Genomic DNA, 16,448 nt, shown 5'->3' on the forward strand with positions numbered 1-16,448 from the left:
ACGATTACTGATTATCAATCTGTAGTCAGAGTTGGAACAATTTTTGTTATTAACTTTTATTACTATCTATTACTTATAACGGATCTACAAAGCTTTACCCCACTGACCAATCACACTGTATGGATAAATCGATATTTTTTTTTTATTTCAAACTATTTTAAAAATGTGACTAATGTAATGATATTTTAAATTACGTTAATAAATCGATATCTACAAATTGATGGTGCGTCAGTGGCATTAGACTGCAGATCGAGAGGTCCCCAGTTGGAACCCGGCTCTTGCGTATCTTTTTTTAATTGTTTTAATAAATAATTAAAACTTTATATACTTAAAATTATATATACCATTTTAAACAACAGTGGTAATTTAAAAAATACTATTTTATACCAGTGTGATTTTTGGAATCATAATTATAAATAACAGTTAATACACATACCAAAAATTCATATTTAATAAGTTAATTATTCTTTCCAAATATGTTGTGTCCATGTACATGTACAATAACAAAACCGTGACATTATCAAAAGTACTTTTTCTACTCTGTCATATTATGTATAAATTTTTAGTTTGTGAAAACTGTCATTATAGATAGCAGTGCGCGAAGGATTTAAAGTGTGCGTGAAGTAACAATGTATTTAAAATGGGATTTACTTTTACGCACTGTTTTTAACTTTTGCGTTGTCATGGTGACAATCCTTAACTTTCGCGATGCCATGGTGATGACAATATGAGCAATGAATTACAACAAAAGTTTTGACAGTTTTGTGGTTTGAAAGTAGTTAGAATTTTTAAATGTCAAAGTTAAATGAATTCCAGTGACGAAGAGTTACAGCTTTTTATTTATTTATCGTAGATAAAGTATTGTATGAAATTGTGCGTGAAGTACTTTTTGCGAACTTACGCGATTTATAGCACTCGCTCCGTTGTCGCTCGTGCTCTAAAATTCGCGTGCGTCCGCAAATAGTATACTTCACGAACTGTTTCATAAATAACTATTATCTACTCTGTCATATTATGTATAAGTTTTTAGTTTGTGAAAACTGTTATTATAGATAGCAGTGCGTGAAGAGTTTAAAGTGTGCGTGAAGTAACAATGTATTTTAAATGGGATTAACTTTTTCGCACACTTTCAATGGGTTTTTTGGCACACTTTCATATAATCAAATATCCTTAACTTTCGCGTTGTCGTGGGGATGACAATATGAGCAATGACTTACAACAAAATTTTTGGCAGTTTTGTGGTTTGAAAGTAGTTTGTAGTAAATGTCAAAGTTCTAAAAATTGTAGAATAGAAATGAATTCCAGTGACGAAGAGTTACAGTTTTTATATTTGTTTATCGTAGATAAAATATTGTATGGAACTGTGCGTGGAGGACTTTTTGCGAACTTACGCGATTTATAGCACTAGCTCCGTTGTCGCTCGTGCTCTAAAAATTGCGTGCGTTCGCAAAAAGCATACTTCACGAACTGTTTCATAAATAACTATTTTTATTAGAGTGTAATTTTTGGAATTTTAAGCATTTTATCGTTAAATCGTTTATCGTTAAATTATTTTATATTCTTTCCTATAAATAATAAAAAGGTTTTATTATAAAAAAGTTTTTTTTTTATAAAAGTGTAATTATTTATGCCTTACACACATTTAAATTAATGACACAAGAACAGGATAAAATTAACGACTCAAGAAATTAAAAAGACTGCTTTAGGAATTATCAAAGGTAATACCACGAGTCTTCTAAATTTTATCGATAAATTTTTTTACTTTCACGAAAACTTCTTTATTTGGTAAAATTACGAAAACAAACCGAATGATAAAATCACGAGTCCGAAGGACGAGTGATTTTATCCATTTCGGTTTGTTTCAGTGATTTTACCCTAAATAAAGAAGTTTAAGTATGAAAACGAAAAAATTTATCAAGAAAAATTTAGAGGACGAGTGGTATTTGAAAAGATTATTTTGTGAACCAATATGTATTATTAGTAAATACGGGCATCTGTGAAATATTTTTAAGACAACTAGGATCAATGTCTTAAGTAGGTTATAGATAAATTATTTTATGATTTAAAAATGAAAAAATTTATGTATTATATTGTTAATACATAAAAAACTGTTTAAATCGAAAATGAACAATTATTAAAAACACAATTTTTATAACTAATATGAGATTTTCCAATGTCGTTCGTAACGTCTAATCTGTCGTCACTTTCAGTATCATTAATTACAGTCGCAGTTGATGTACTGGCAATGCACTCAGTTGTAATAGTTGTTCTAAGTTTATTAATATTTTTTTTATGATGTTCTTCATTAACTTGTAAATAAGGTTTTAACGAAGGAGCTGTGGCATGTCCAGTTATTTTTATTGCCTCCTGTTCTTGAATTCCTGCCTCAACAAGATGAGATACTACACTGGATTGGCTTGAATGATTTGTTATTTTTCGGTTTTGTGTGTCCAATCCGCATTTTTTTGCAGAGTTCTTCAACCATTTAGCCATTTCATTTGGTCCAATGGGAGTATTTTTATACCATATTCCATTACCTGTTTGCCAGTATTGATTTGGGTAAGGAAAAATCTATCGCTGGTAATATTTTTACCACACTTCTCCATGATTTTTTTTTATATAGTCTTATTGGGCCCTTTCTGGATCTTTAATGTTTGGTGTCAGCCATTTTGAATCCGAACACTTTTTTTGACCACCTTGGCATATTTTGGTAAAAATTGGATTATATTCAATCCTTCCTGTTTCTTTGCCGGCATTATTTATTTCATATTTGAAATAATCAATTCCACAATGAACACCCTCACCACCGCGCCATGCTAACTCGTAAGAGACAAGATGAAAAAATTTCATCTCTAATCCTAGCGGATTATTTTCATCGCACGAGTCTATAATACTCAAATACTCTTTTTCATCCAGCGCTATAGCACTTTGTTTTCTTTTTTCGGGACTACTTTGTAACTCTTTCCTTTTTGCATTTCTCACGTATCTTGCCTTGTTAAATTCAATGTCGATAAACAGGTTAAAACTTAGGTATATTAAACTCTCTCTATTAAAATTATTTTGGCTGTTACATTCCAAATAGTTTTAACAGAGTATTCCTTGTAATCTTCACCATTCATTTTCTTCATATTCATTCCCCAATCTTCAAGAACTTTTGCAATTTCTTGAATACTTGTATTATCATTCAACTGACAGTTCCTTACTGTGCAAAATTGCTCAAATTGTGTCCAAACAGACCTTTTTGTCTTAATTGTATTTTGAGGCGTATTATTTTTTAACAAATCTTTAATTTGTTCATGATTATTGTCACCAAATCTAACGCTAACGTCCATTTTGTTTAAATTAAATTATGACGATGTTAAATCGCGAAAATTTAAATCGGTCAAAATTGCGCGGCCTACTTGCTTCGTGATCTTACCCAGCTACGCTGGGTGAGTTCACCACAGCGCAGTGGTGTAATTGGTTTTGCCTAACCCCCAGGTGAATGCATTTTATTTAATTATTATTCACCCGTGTTTTTGTAATAATAAAATAGGAGAATGTAATTTTAGAACTATTTTACTAATTCTACTAATATAATGTGTATTTTAAAAGTAACTATTGTTCCAAAATATTACGTTGTAAATATTCGAATCCTTTTATGTGATAACACTGGTTTGTTGAAATCGGCAACAAAATAGAAGAATTAGTTCTGTGTTCTGTGTACGGTTTACATCGGTTCTGTTTGACGTTTATGAAAAAATAAAAACTGTAGAAAATCTGAGTATATCGTGGTTAGTGTTTTTAAAATATCTATTTACCAGGGCTGTTCATAAATTAAGTTAGTAAACACAGGTATGTACGACGTATTATGTGAAATTTAGGGTACCTTAAGTTTTATCAGGGAAGAGACTGTTTTATCAAGGAAGAGGCTGTTTTATCAGTATTACACTCAATGATTGGCTAGAACGACGCGTGGTGATTGGCTGAAAAAGCAAAAACGTCAGAATTTGACAGGTGAAAAAAAAAATAATCAAGAGAAAAGATTTCAATATATATATACTAAGCGGACATATCATTCGGAGTTCAAAGGAGTAGTGATGTGCATTATAAGATGCTGTTTCTAGTTAGCATATCCAGCCTCTCCTACTCAATTCCTATCGTCACCTCCACGAAGTATGGTCTTGACCACACGAGTGAACCCCGGAAACCTGAGCAACCTTGTTGGAGATTGGATAACCAAGCCCAATGGAAGGCAGGGTCAGGGTCAGGGCAAACGACGAAGGGAGAACATGGTCCCCCGAAAAGGGGGTTTTGCTACGGACCAGCAATCCATACATGTAAAACAATAACAACTAGAAGACTTGGATGCAGTCAAAGAAGATCTAGAGAAAATGGGATTGCAACAATGGGAATTAGTGGCATAGGACCGACAAACATGGAAGGCAATAGTTAAAGCGGCAAAGACTCACGAAGAGTGGTAACGCCATTGATGATGATAGACAAATCATCCGACATAAGTTTGTCAGTGGTTTTTTAGTCTAGCTGTGGTATTATAATATCACCCTGTACAAAAGATGTTTGATTGAAAGTAAAGCATATCATAAATTGTCCGCCCTTGACCAAGGCCGACGCGTGAGGTTGCAAAGTTCATTCTAATATATAAGTAAACGCCCGATGATATCATCGTCATTATTATTTGTAGTAGTAATGTAAAGGTAGGTCGTTACTGTGATATGTAAACAATTTATTATGGTTAATCGTTGATGGAGTTAAAAGTAAATATAACGTATTTGAACCAAGAAGAGAGCTTTAATTAATTGGGACCTAGAAGGCAGTAACCACACACTTATTTACGACATAGCAATGGAATTAGTCCTTACCTTTAAACCCACCAACAACATAATGCGTTATCTATGTCTGAAAGACAAATTCTTTAATTTTAGCTTATTTAGTGGACAAGCACCTACGGAATAAAAGAAAGTCGATGAAAAAGATGAATTCTAGGACACCTTAGACAAAGAATATGACCCATGTTCACGACCTGACGTAAAAAAATTGGAGAAGAAATTTTTTTTCAATAGGACGTGAGAGCTAACATGAAGAGTCAAACTATAACAGTTTCAGGTTTCAGAATAATAACCTTTGCAAGCATCAAAAACATGCTAGGAGGAGAAACAAAATTTCCCCATAAAATGATATACAAAGGGACATGAATATCCCCTGACAACGAAACAGTTAACCAAATAGATTACATTCTTACATGGACAATCAACATACGAAACATAACAGCATTAATGAGGACAATATGCGCATTGAAACCATTGCGGCTAGGAGACAAATGGATGAAGGACTGGAAAGCTTGGAGATAGGGAAAAATGTGGAGGAGTTGTTCGCAAAATGAGGCTGCATATAACTAAGCCGGTAACGGAAATATTGGAGAAAACCAAACCCGTGGAATAAAACGAATGCACGACAAATCAAGCAATGTGCACAAGAAGAGCAAAGGAGGAATACATTATGCGGAAAAGAGAAGAAATAAGTAGCAATTTTAAGAAAATGTTAGAAAGTATAGATGGGCTAAGGAATCTATTTGAAACTTAAACGGTCTACAGAAATTTAAATAAAATGAGTAAAGAGTTTAAGGCAGAATAGGGAATCGTAAGGATGAAGGAAAACATCATCATCATCATCATCATCATCATCATCATCATCATCATCATCATCATCAACATCAATGGCGTTACAACTCTTCGTGAGTCTTTGCCTCGTTTACTATTGCCTTCCATGTTTGTCGGTCCTTTGCCACTAATTCCCATTGTCGCCCTCCCATTTTCTCTAGATCTTCTTTGACTGTATCTTTCCACCTTTTTCTAGGCCGCCCTACAGACCATCTTCCATCTGGCCTTTCCCAGATCACATTGTTTATAAGGCGATTGTCGTTACTGCGTATCACATGCCCTGCCCATCTGAGTGTATTGGCCTTTATATATCTAACTAGATTTTCCTTTCCGAATAGAGGCTCTCTAGATGGAGGAAATAGGGAAGGAAAATATCCTAAATGATACGGCCTCAATCTTAAACATATTGATTGGGTTTTTTAACGCGCCAAATTTAATGGCTATCAAATTTGAAGCAGATAACACTCTAGCAGATCGAAATGATTGAAATCTATTTAACCCAAACAGAAGACCACGCACCAATGAGGAGATTGCCCAAGCCCTTGAAAATCTTAAGAATAATATATCACTAGAAACTGATCAAGATTTCAGCGTGCTCATTAGACTCAGCGTGATATGCCCATTACATAAAAAAGGCGACCAGCTTCAGTGTGATACCTACAGAGAATATTAATTTTAGAATGGAAGATTCTCCGGATGATCCTTGAACCTTATAGAGATGAGAGAACAGGAGAGTGAAGACGAAGATATAACCAGAAACTCCAAGCCCTCTATGGAGATGAAAGATCAAGGCAAATCTTATAAGATAAGCAGAACATACTGCGAACGAATGACGAAATCCTGCTATATACAATCTTCTTTTAAAGCGAAGGAAGAAGGTCAGTTGGTCACACACGAAAAAGATGGAAGGATGCAGTAATGAGTGATCTACGTAGAAAGAGGGTGCGCAACAACGAGAAATTGGTCCAAAAGACCAGCAAAGGTGGAAGAAAATAGTAAACGCGGTAAAGATTCATCTAGAGTTGTGGAGCTAAGAAAGAAAAGGAAGAAAAAGAAGTTCTATTACAATTCATTGTGGCCCAATCAATATATTATTTAACTTATTTAAGCCACAACCAAACAGTTTCAGAACCTTTTTAAAAATATTTTTCTATCTAGAAGTCTTTAATTTTTCATTATTAAAAATGGCAACATCCAAACATTCTTTCTTCTCTAATGGTTTTCTTCTAAAAGGTTTGTAGAAAAATCAAATTTTGTAAAGACCGAATTTTTAATGGTAAATTCGACTAAAATATGATAAGGTTATCATTGTTTAAGATACCTACTATTAGTCCATCCTTTCACGGTTTTTGCTCTAAATTTTAAAGAACCGCTTGGATTGACATGAAATTTGGCATGCGTATAGGTTACATGTCAAAGAAAAAAAGTGATATTGTGCCGATGTGTGCTTTTTTCCTGGGGGTGACTTTCACCCCCTCTTGGGGGTGAAAAAATATATGTCCAAAATAAGTCCGGAAATGGGTAAACTGACTAATTTTAAGTAACTTTTGTTCTATAGAGCTTTTTCGCCAAGTCAACACTTCTCGAGTTATTGGCGAGTGAATATGTTCATTTTTCAACAAAATAACCACATTTTTAGACGATTTTTCGCAAATAACTCAAAAAGTAAGTATTTTGTCGAAAAAAACGTTCTTAGCAAAAATATAGCTCATAAAAAAGGAAAAAAAAATGGTGTACGCGTTAGGTCTCTGGATCTCGTAGAACCAGAGTTATAGCCAATGAAAAATAGATTCATATTCACCAAATTTATAGAATATTTCGACGTGAAATATCCAAAAAATTAAGCACTTTTTGGGGAAAACCCATTATAACTTTTTTAAAGTTTTTATGAAAAGCTATATTTCTGTTTTTACAAAAAGTTTCTAGCATTAAACTTAAGCAAGTTACGCTCAAAATAAAGTTGGTCCCTTTTGTTTTTGCAAAAAAAATATCGGGAAGACCAACCCCTAATTAGCAACTTAAATGGAATTAATCGTTACCGCTCCACAAATTATTTTACTTACGTTGTGTTTATATGATCTGTAAGTTTCATGGATTCAAAGTGCTTATTTTTTAGAAAATTTGGTTTCAAAATAAAATTTCTAAAAATTTAAATTTTGAAAAATATGCTTTTTTTCAAAATAACTTAAAAATTGTTAGAGATACCAAAAATCTCGAAAATCAAAAAAAAGTCAGATTTGCTTTTCTGAATATCATGTATTTTTTTGTTTTTCTATTAGACAAAAATTGATTAAGATTTGGTGTTTCTAAATTTGCATACATTCGTGATCAGTGACTCGTTCAACCCCTTTTAACTACAGCCCTTTCAATAATAAGGACTTTGAACCGATGAAACTTACAGATCATATAAACAATATATACATGAGTCAAGAAACTTGTGAAGTCGTAACGATTAAGTTCATTTAAGATATTAATTAGGGGGTGATTTTCTCGATTTTTTTACCAAAACCAAAAGGGACTAACTTTATTTTGAGCGTAACTTGTTTAATTTTGATGCTAGAAATTTTTTTTATAAAACAAAAATGAAGCTTTTTTCAAACACTTTAAACAAGTTGTAATGAGTTTTCCCCTAAATGTGCTTCATTTTTGGTTATTTCACGTTAAAATATTCCATTTGGAATTTGACGAATATGAACCTATTTTTCATTAGCTATATCTCTGCTTCTACTAGGTGTAGAGACGTGATGTATACACCATTTTTTTTTAAATTTTTTACAGGCTATATTTTTGCTAAGAATGTTTTTTCGACAAAATACTTACTATTTGAGTTATTTGCGAAAAACCGTCTAAAAGCGTGGTTATTTTGTTGAAAAAATGAACATATTCACTGCCAAATAACTCGAAAAGTATTGACTTAGTGAAAAAACTCTATAGAACAAAAGTTACTTAAAATTAGCCAGTTTATCCATTTCCTGACTTTCTTTGGACAAGTATTTTTTCATCCACAAGAGGGGGTGAAAACCACCCCCAGGGCAAAAGCACATATCGGCACAATATCACTTTTTTTCTTTGACTTGTTAGCTATGTGTTAGCCAAATTTCATGTCAATCCAAGCGGTTCTTTAAAATTTAGAGGTTTTGCAATATTTTACCGTTAAAGAACGGACTATATAGTAAATAAAATATGAAAGTTCATCACATTTAACTATTTATTTAAAAGAGTTTTCATCCCAAACCCATGTAATTGACTGTTATTTATAGAGTATTTTATTATTCGTGGGCATTTATGGACGATTTACTTGAAGAGCTTAATTTATGTTGGGACGGACCAAAAACCGCATATATAAACCGATACATGCACACAAATTCCCATCAAAAATTGATTAGAATACAAACAGTTCATTAAATTCGATAACTTTTATCCCGAAAATCTCTAATTGGTTCGGCATATTTGTGAAAAACAGCTTCATCGATAATGCAGCTGCATATTTGTTAACCAAATATTTGAAATTGATATGTACCCTGGCACGCATATAGCAGCTCTCAGCCAAATTTATCACATCCGAATTTATATTCGAATATTAATTAGCCCTTTAAATTAAAAGGATTTTAGGTCGGTTTGTTCATTTATTTTATTTACATGAACGGCAATAATTCGCTGAAATATCGGGTTTTATTCTAGTCTCTGGAGACTGAACGGCTCAACTACAGCGTTCGGTAGTCTCTAATGCACAGAACCACAATATTATTACACAATATCGCACCTCAACAAGTCCATAATTCTCTGTAAAGCTCTAGAGCGAAAAGCTCTAAGCGGGCTTTTATTTTATTTTAAAATTCCTAATGTGAGACATTTTTTTATTATTAACAATGTAAATACACCTTTTAAAATGAGATTGTAATAATGGTAAATACAAAAGAGATATGCAAATAGTAATTGGACGTTTTTAATGATCCAGTCAAAATGGAAAAGCTGACTACAAAATGTCAGGAGCCTATGAGAAGCAGATGTGGGATGAGACCTCATAGCAGGCAGGGCCAAAATAAAGATGAAATTAGCCAGTGACAAAAACCGGAAGGTAAACAGACGAAGAAGATACAATGGCGAAGCTCTTAAACAGGAAAAATCAAAAAGAAAAAAAATTAAAGAAGATATGTTACAAAAGAAAAAAAACCTAAGAAAGAAAACCTGTTGGAAAGAAAATACAAAGAAAACATATAGTAGTTAAAAAGCAAGCCAGACTAGCTGAAAATGTTATAAATAAATAAATAAATAAAGAAATAAATAAATAAATAATAGCTTTATTACCCAACAGTTTCCCATTTCTAGGGTAAAAATTTGAACAATTTTTAGTTAGCATACAATCAGAATTTAATTAAACAAATAACTATGTAAATAAGAAATAAAAAGAAATAAATAAAAAAAATTAACAATTTAAGGTAGTCCATAAACCAATGCGGTATCAACTAGATGATTAATTGAGCATGAAAAAATATCACAATGGTTGCATAGTTTGTTATAGTTATCGCACATAACATAAATCGGTGACTTTAGTAACATGTTTGTTCTCGCGCGTATAGAACACAATACACCATTATACGAAATTTTATGAGTAAAATGCTAAAAAGTAGCAAACATATCAAAGATAAATAAGGAAGAATTAAAGCAGAACATAAAATAATACAAATATGGAAACAATATTTGAAACAAGAAATATACTTCAAACACGAGGTAACACCAAATATAGACAAAGCAAATTAAATACGGGAAACCTTACAAAAGTAGGCGACCAAGAGAAAGATAAGATGGGTAGGTGACATAATAGGAGTAGCTGGAATAAATTGGAAGTGCGATGCTCAGGATAGAGATCAATGGAAGGAGTTGGAAGAGGCCTATCTCCAAAAATGGATGATAGAATAGAAGGCTAAGAAGAAGAATGCGCACATTGAATCAGTGATAATAACAAATCTGATTTCATGAATACAACCACATTTTCATGGTCTTGTCAAAGTATTTTTGTATGGAGAAGAATCCTGGAGACAGGAAGCAATTGCTAAAAGATTACAAATTTTTATAAATTAATCGCTGAGAAAAATCTTAAAAATTACTGGCCGGATATAGTAACAAATGAAGAACTAAGGTGAAGAATAAAGAAAGAGAAAATAACAGTGGCGTTTAAAAAAAGGAAATGGAAATGGTACGTAGGTTGGACATACACTAAGGATGGACCAAAATAATATAAACACACAGGCACTCAAATACCAACCAGACCATAGAAGAAGAAGTGAAAGATCGGATAATAGCTGGAGAAGAACTGTAACAAGAGATCATGAAAGAATTGGCCTGAGATTAAAACAGAGAGCTAGAAATAGAGAGGAATATTTTTTTACCAGTCCCAAGTCATCCGCATATCCTATGCTCTGTGTTGAGCTTTGAACAATTGTCTTTTTTAGCCCTGTGTCCCTAATTACTCCGTCTAGAGCGATATTAAATAGTTTCGTTGACATACTGTCTCCTTGTCTTACCCCAAGTTCTATTTTGATGTCGTTTGTATCTCCCTCATTTGTTTTAACTTTTGCTGTTGAGTTTTTCATTTTCATTCTAGTTAGTCTTATTAATTTTGCCGGTATCTCCATTTTTTTCATTTCCTTTAATAATTGTTGTCTGTATATGCTGTCGAAGGCCTGTTGGAAGTCGATGAATAGTATGTGTAATTCTATGTCATGTTCATAGCTTTTTTCAATTGTTTGTGTTAGTACGTGTATTACATCTATTGTTGATCTTTCTTTTCTAAAGCCCTGTTGGTATGGTCCTATATTTTTTTTGTGTACTGATTTAGTCGGTTTCTTATAGCCTAATAAAATAAAAAAAAGTCAAAATGTAAATTCGTATAGGTTAAAACAAATTTTGTATCAAAGTTTAGGTGGGTACAAAAGATATTTTCAAGAAAGTATCCAAATCATACAAGGGGATCATTGTTTAAATAATTAAAAGGGGGTCATTTTTGCAAAAAAAATACTTTTTTAACTGCTGAGGTAATCTACTTATAGATGAAGGTCTATGGGATTTTTTTATTCAAAGTTGAAGAGAAAATCTTTCACATAAGGCTTACTAAATTAAATTTGAGCTCCTATTTATTTAAATAATTGTATATAAAACTTTAAAAAGAAATTTGCAAAAAAATATATTTAGCGTTTTAAATAAGCACTATAAAATATCCTTTTATACAGACTAAGTTGCACTATATTACCAGTATTAAGCAAAAAAAAATGGTCAAAAAATATTTAATATTTTTTGAGATATTGAATTTGTTTATTAAATGTTACTATACTTTCAATTGCAAAAACGCGGTTGTTGCCAAAGAAATATTCACCTGCTTAACATCTCATTATTTTTATTTGTATGTATATTTTCGATAAATGTATTGATAAATTCAAATTTCAATTAAACTCCCCCCGAAAATGCATTTCAAAATTATTCAAATTTGTTTACAAATTGTTTTTTTAGTAACGTCGCGGGGATTAAGTATTTTGAAATGGCGTTTTGATAATTGGGTTCCTGGGAATTTTTTACTAATTATCAAAATTTTTTTGTCGTTTTTTCTTCTTCTTTTTTTTCTTGGAGTTATATTACTACGGGCCCTTTTAGGGTTAAATTTTATTAGGAATGTCAAATCTCTGAGTTGTAGATTCTAGACCTAAAAATATTAAGATTTAACTAAAATCTCTTAAATAAAATGTGGGTACTTACTGAGTTACAGGGTGTTTTATTTAAATATTTAAAAATTATTTTTACCAAGTACTTTAAAACTATTTGACGTATCCTTATCATACTTGGCAGACAGTGTAGCTATTATACACCCTACTAAATTGTGATTAATAAACGTTTCTAGCTAGTGCCAGAGGCGTACGACAGGGAATAGTGAATGATCGACCCTTCCCAAATTCTACACCACTGAGTGAATTACTATTTTAGCGAAATTTTTCGATTCTCCAATACTTTGTATGTAAATAACTTTATTGGTATCGATAAAGTCATGAGTTTGAGAGATATTGGAAGTTTAAAATGAATGAATGAATGAATCAAAATAACTATGCCGTTTCATTTTTAACGTCCAATATCTCGAAAACTAATGACTTAATCGTTACCAGTAAAGAGTATATTATTTACATAGAAAGTATTAGAGAATCGAAAAATTTCGCTAAAATAGTAATTCCCTCAGTGGCGTAGAATTTGGGAGGGGTCAACCATTAACTATCCCTGTCGTATGCCTCTGGTAGTAGCTAGAAACTTTTGCTTATCACAATTTAGTAGACTGTATAGTATCCACACTTTCTGCCAAGTATGATAAGGATACGTCAAATAGTTTGAAAGTACTTGGTAAAAACAATTTTTAAGTTTTTAAATAAAACACCCTGTAACTCAGTAAGTAGCCGCATTTTATTTAAGTGATTTTAGACAAATCTTAATATTTTTAGGTCTAGAATCTACAACTTAGAGATTCGACATTCTTAATAAAACTTAACCCTAAAAGGGCCCGTTTTAATAGAACTCCAAGAAAAAAAAAAGAAGAGGAAAAAAAGACAATAAAATTTGTTAATTAGTGAAAAATTCCCAGGAATCCAATTATCGAAACGGTATTTCAAAATGTTTAATCCCCGCGACGTTATTAAAAAAACAAATTATAAACAAATTTGAATAATTTTCAAATGCCATTTTAGGGGGAAGTTTAATTGAAATTTGAATTTATCAATACATTTATCGAAAATATACAAAAAAATAAAAATAATAAGATTTAATACAGGTGAATACTTCTTTGGCAACAACCGCGTTTTTGTAATTGAAAATAGAGTAACATTTAATAAACAAATTCAATATCTCAATAAATATTAAATATTTTCGGACCAATTTTTTTTTATTTAATACTGATAACATCGCACAACTTTTTCTGTAAAATAAGATGTTTTATAGTGCTTATTTAAAACGCTAAAAATAATTTTTTGCAAATTTGCTTTTAAAGATTTATGTATAATTATTTAAATAAATAGGGGGTCAAATTTAATTTTGTAAGTCTTATGTGAAAAATTTGCTTTTCAACTTTGCAGAAAACAATCCTATACATCTTCATTATTAATTGAATGACCTCAGCAGTTAAAAAGTAAGTTTTTGCAAAAATGACCCCTTTTTAATTATTTAAACAATGATCCCCTTGTATGATTTGGATACTTTCTTGAAAATATCTTTTGTACACACCTAAACTTTGATATAAAATTTGTTTCAACCTGTACGAATTTACATTTTGATTTACATGTAGTGTAATTTTATTTTACTAGACTATTATAATTGTGGTCAATATGTTATACGTTGTATTTAGTAGCATAATTGCTCTGTAGTTGCAGCACTTAGTTGAATCTCCTTTTTTAAAGATTGGTGCGATATGTCCGTTTTTCCATTCTATGGGCATGCTTTCGTCCTTCCAAATTGTAAACATTAACTTGTGCATTCGCTTCATGAGCTCCTCTCCTCCGTTGACGATCAGTTCGTTGTTGATTTCATCTGGCCCTGGCGTTTTGTTAACTTTTAGTTGTTTTAATACCTCCATGAATTCCTGATAAGTAGGTGCGCATGCCTCTTCATCTCTGTTATCTCTTATATCCTCATCCTCTGAATCTGCCTTGTTGTTGTTTTTCTATAGGCCCGTGAAATGTTTTTTCCAATCTTTTTGAAGTTATACTTCTTTACGCGCGATATGAGGGTGAATTTTTATATGTTAAAACCTACGATCCGGGCGTATGCTCATTATAACTTTGTTCTTATTGGATGTTCAAATGACATGTCAAAAATTATCCAATATGGCAGCTGTAGCACAGCTGTGGTGTGGACGGTTGACGGTTTGGTTATGTAATGTATGGTTGTTGCGTGTTAAAATTTGTGGGAAGAGAAACAACAAAGGTTAGTTAATAGTTATACTGCATTTTTGAAGTTATACTTCTTTAGGCGCGATTTCATTGAGGCTGAAATTTTAGTAATCTGCGCACACAGGCAGTATGGAGTTCGTTACTAAATGTTTTAATTTATGTATTTATCAGTCCAGAAAAGGTGTGGAAAGAATATATTAGTGTTTTTAAATATATTTTTCTACAAACGTGTTAAAAATGCAATTTATAGCACTCCATAGGAGCGTTAAAAATGCTACTTTAAAGCACCGGTGCTTTAAAAATTTTAAGGCACTGCAGTTAAAAGTGAATTGTCAAATTGTGAAACGTCGAAATATTTATATTTCATTTAGTAACATTAATAGATATTAATAATACCTGTTTACGAATGTTTCTTCTAAAATTTAGGAATACATTAATTTTATAATACATTTAAGTATGTAGTAATTTTCTTTACAATTTTTACTTACCAATTTGTTTTGTTTATACCTAATATCGCCGTTGTCTAGCAAGTGTCTGTGTAGATTAGCGGTATGTGTATTTAGCTACGGACCCGTTAGTACTTGGTTTGATTCCCACATAAGGAAATTTTTTTGTTTATTATTAATGGTTATTGACATCTTAGACTATTATTATATGGACTTATAAATGATTAAAAATAATTAAAAATAATTAAAATAATTAATCGGGATGTTGCCCAACTATTTACCGGGTTGCAAATTTATAATAATTGCCTATTTCAAAATGCGCTTTTGAAATGAATTTTTCTTAGGCACAAATGCAATTTCAGATTTCTTATTCATTAGAATAGTTCACAAAATTTCCTGACATTCTCACGAATCCAACGCACCAAACTGCATTAAAATCCGTCTTACTCCGCCAAAAATCGAGAGTAAGGCCTTTTTTTGTGCTTCAATGTCTCGACTAATTCGGCCAGAGATCGAGAGGTCGTGAGTTCGAATCCAGTGCAATCCTATACTTTTTTTATTTTTTTGAAAGCGGTAAGCACAAAATTAGTTTGGTGTTTAAAAAAAATTAAAACAAACTGTTTAAAGTATATTTATTTCTAAGAAATCATATAATAGAAGTATAACTTCTTACGTGCGTACAAAGTACACACACATTCTTTTTTTGCTTATTTTTGTGACGGTTTTTTTGGCACTGTATTGTTGTTTTATATATTCGAACAATTTCTTGTCGTCTTTATTATTCGTTTCTAATTCTTGCATTTCTTCAGAGATCCATGTGTTCTTCTTTCTTCTATAGAGTTTCAATGCTTCCTGTTTTTCTTTTCTGTATTGGTCCAGTTGTTCCTGTTCGTCAATAAGTCCATAATCCTCCGTAATGGAGGAAAAGCTTTGAGCGGAATTTCATTTTATATTACAATTCCTAATGTGTGACTTTTTTTATTATTAACGATAAAAATGCGTCTATTTCACACGACTAATGGGTAATTTTTCTTTAATTTAAAAGAATATTTGTAATATAGATGTCAGTGGACGATGATGTTACGCAGACGGCACTGTTATCTTGCGATAGTCTTCAAGGCCGTCAAGAGTTATTCGACTGCGTAAACACGACAGGAAGAAAAATAGGTCTAAAAATAAATGCTTTGAAAACAAAATTTATGATATTTAGTTGCCAACCTCACAACAATGCTTCCCTAAAAATAGGTCAACAAAACATTGAGAGCGTTGTCCACTTTATATATTTGAGACTCTACATTACAGACCAACTAGATCCCAGTAAAGAGATCAAATGTAGAATGAAAGCAGCTAGTACAACGTAGAATTATTAAATGCTATATTTGGTCAGCGCTGTTTCATGGAATCGAAACTTGGACTCTGAAGGC

The sequence above is a fragment of the Diabrotica virgifera genome, chromosome 3, assembly GCF_917563875.1.
Source record: "Diabrotica virgifera virgifera chromosome 3, PGI_DIABVI_V3a".
NCBI classification, from domain to species: Eukaryota; Metazoa; Arthropoda; class Insecta; order Coleoptera; family Chrysomelidae; genus Diabrotica; species Diabrotica virgifera.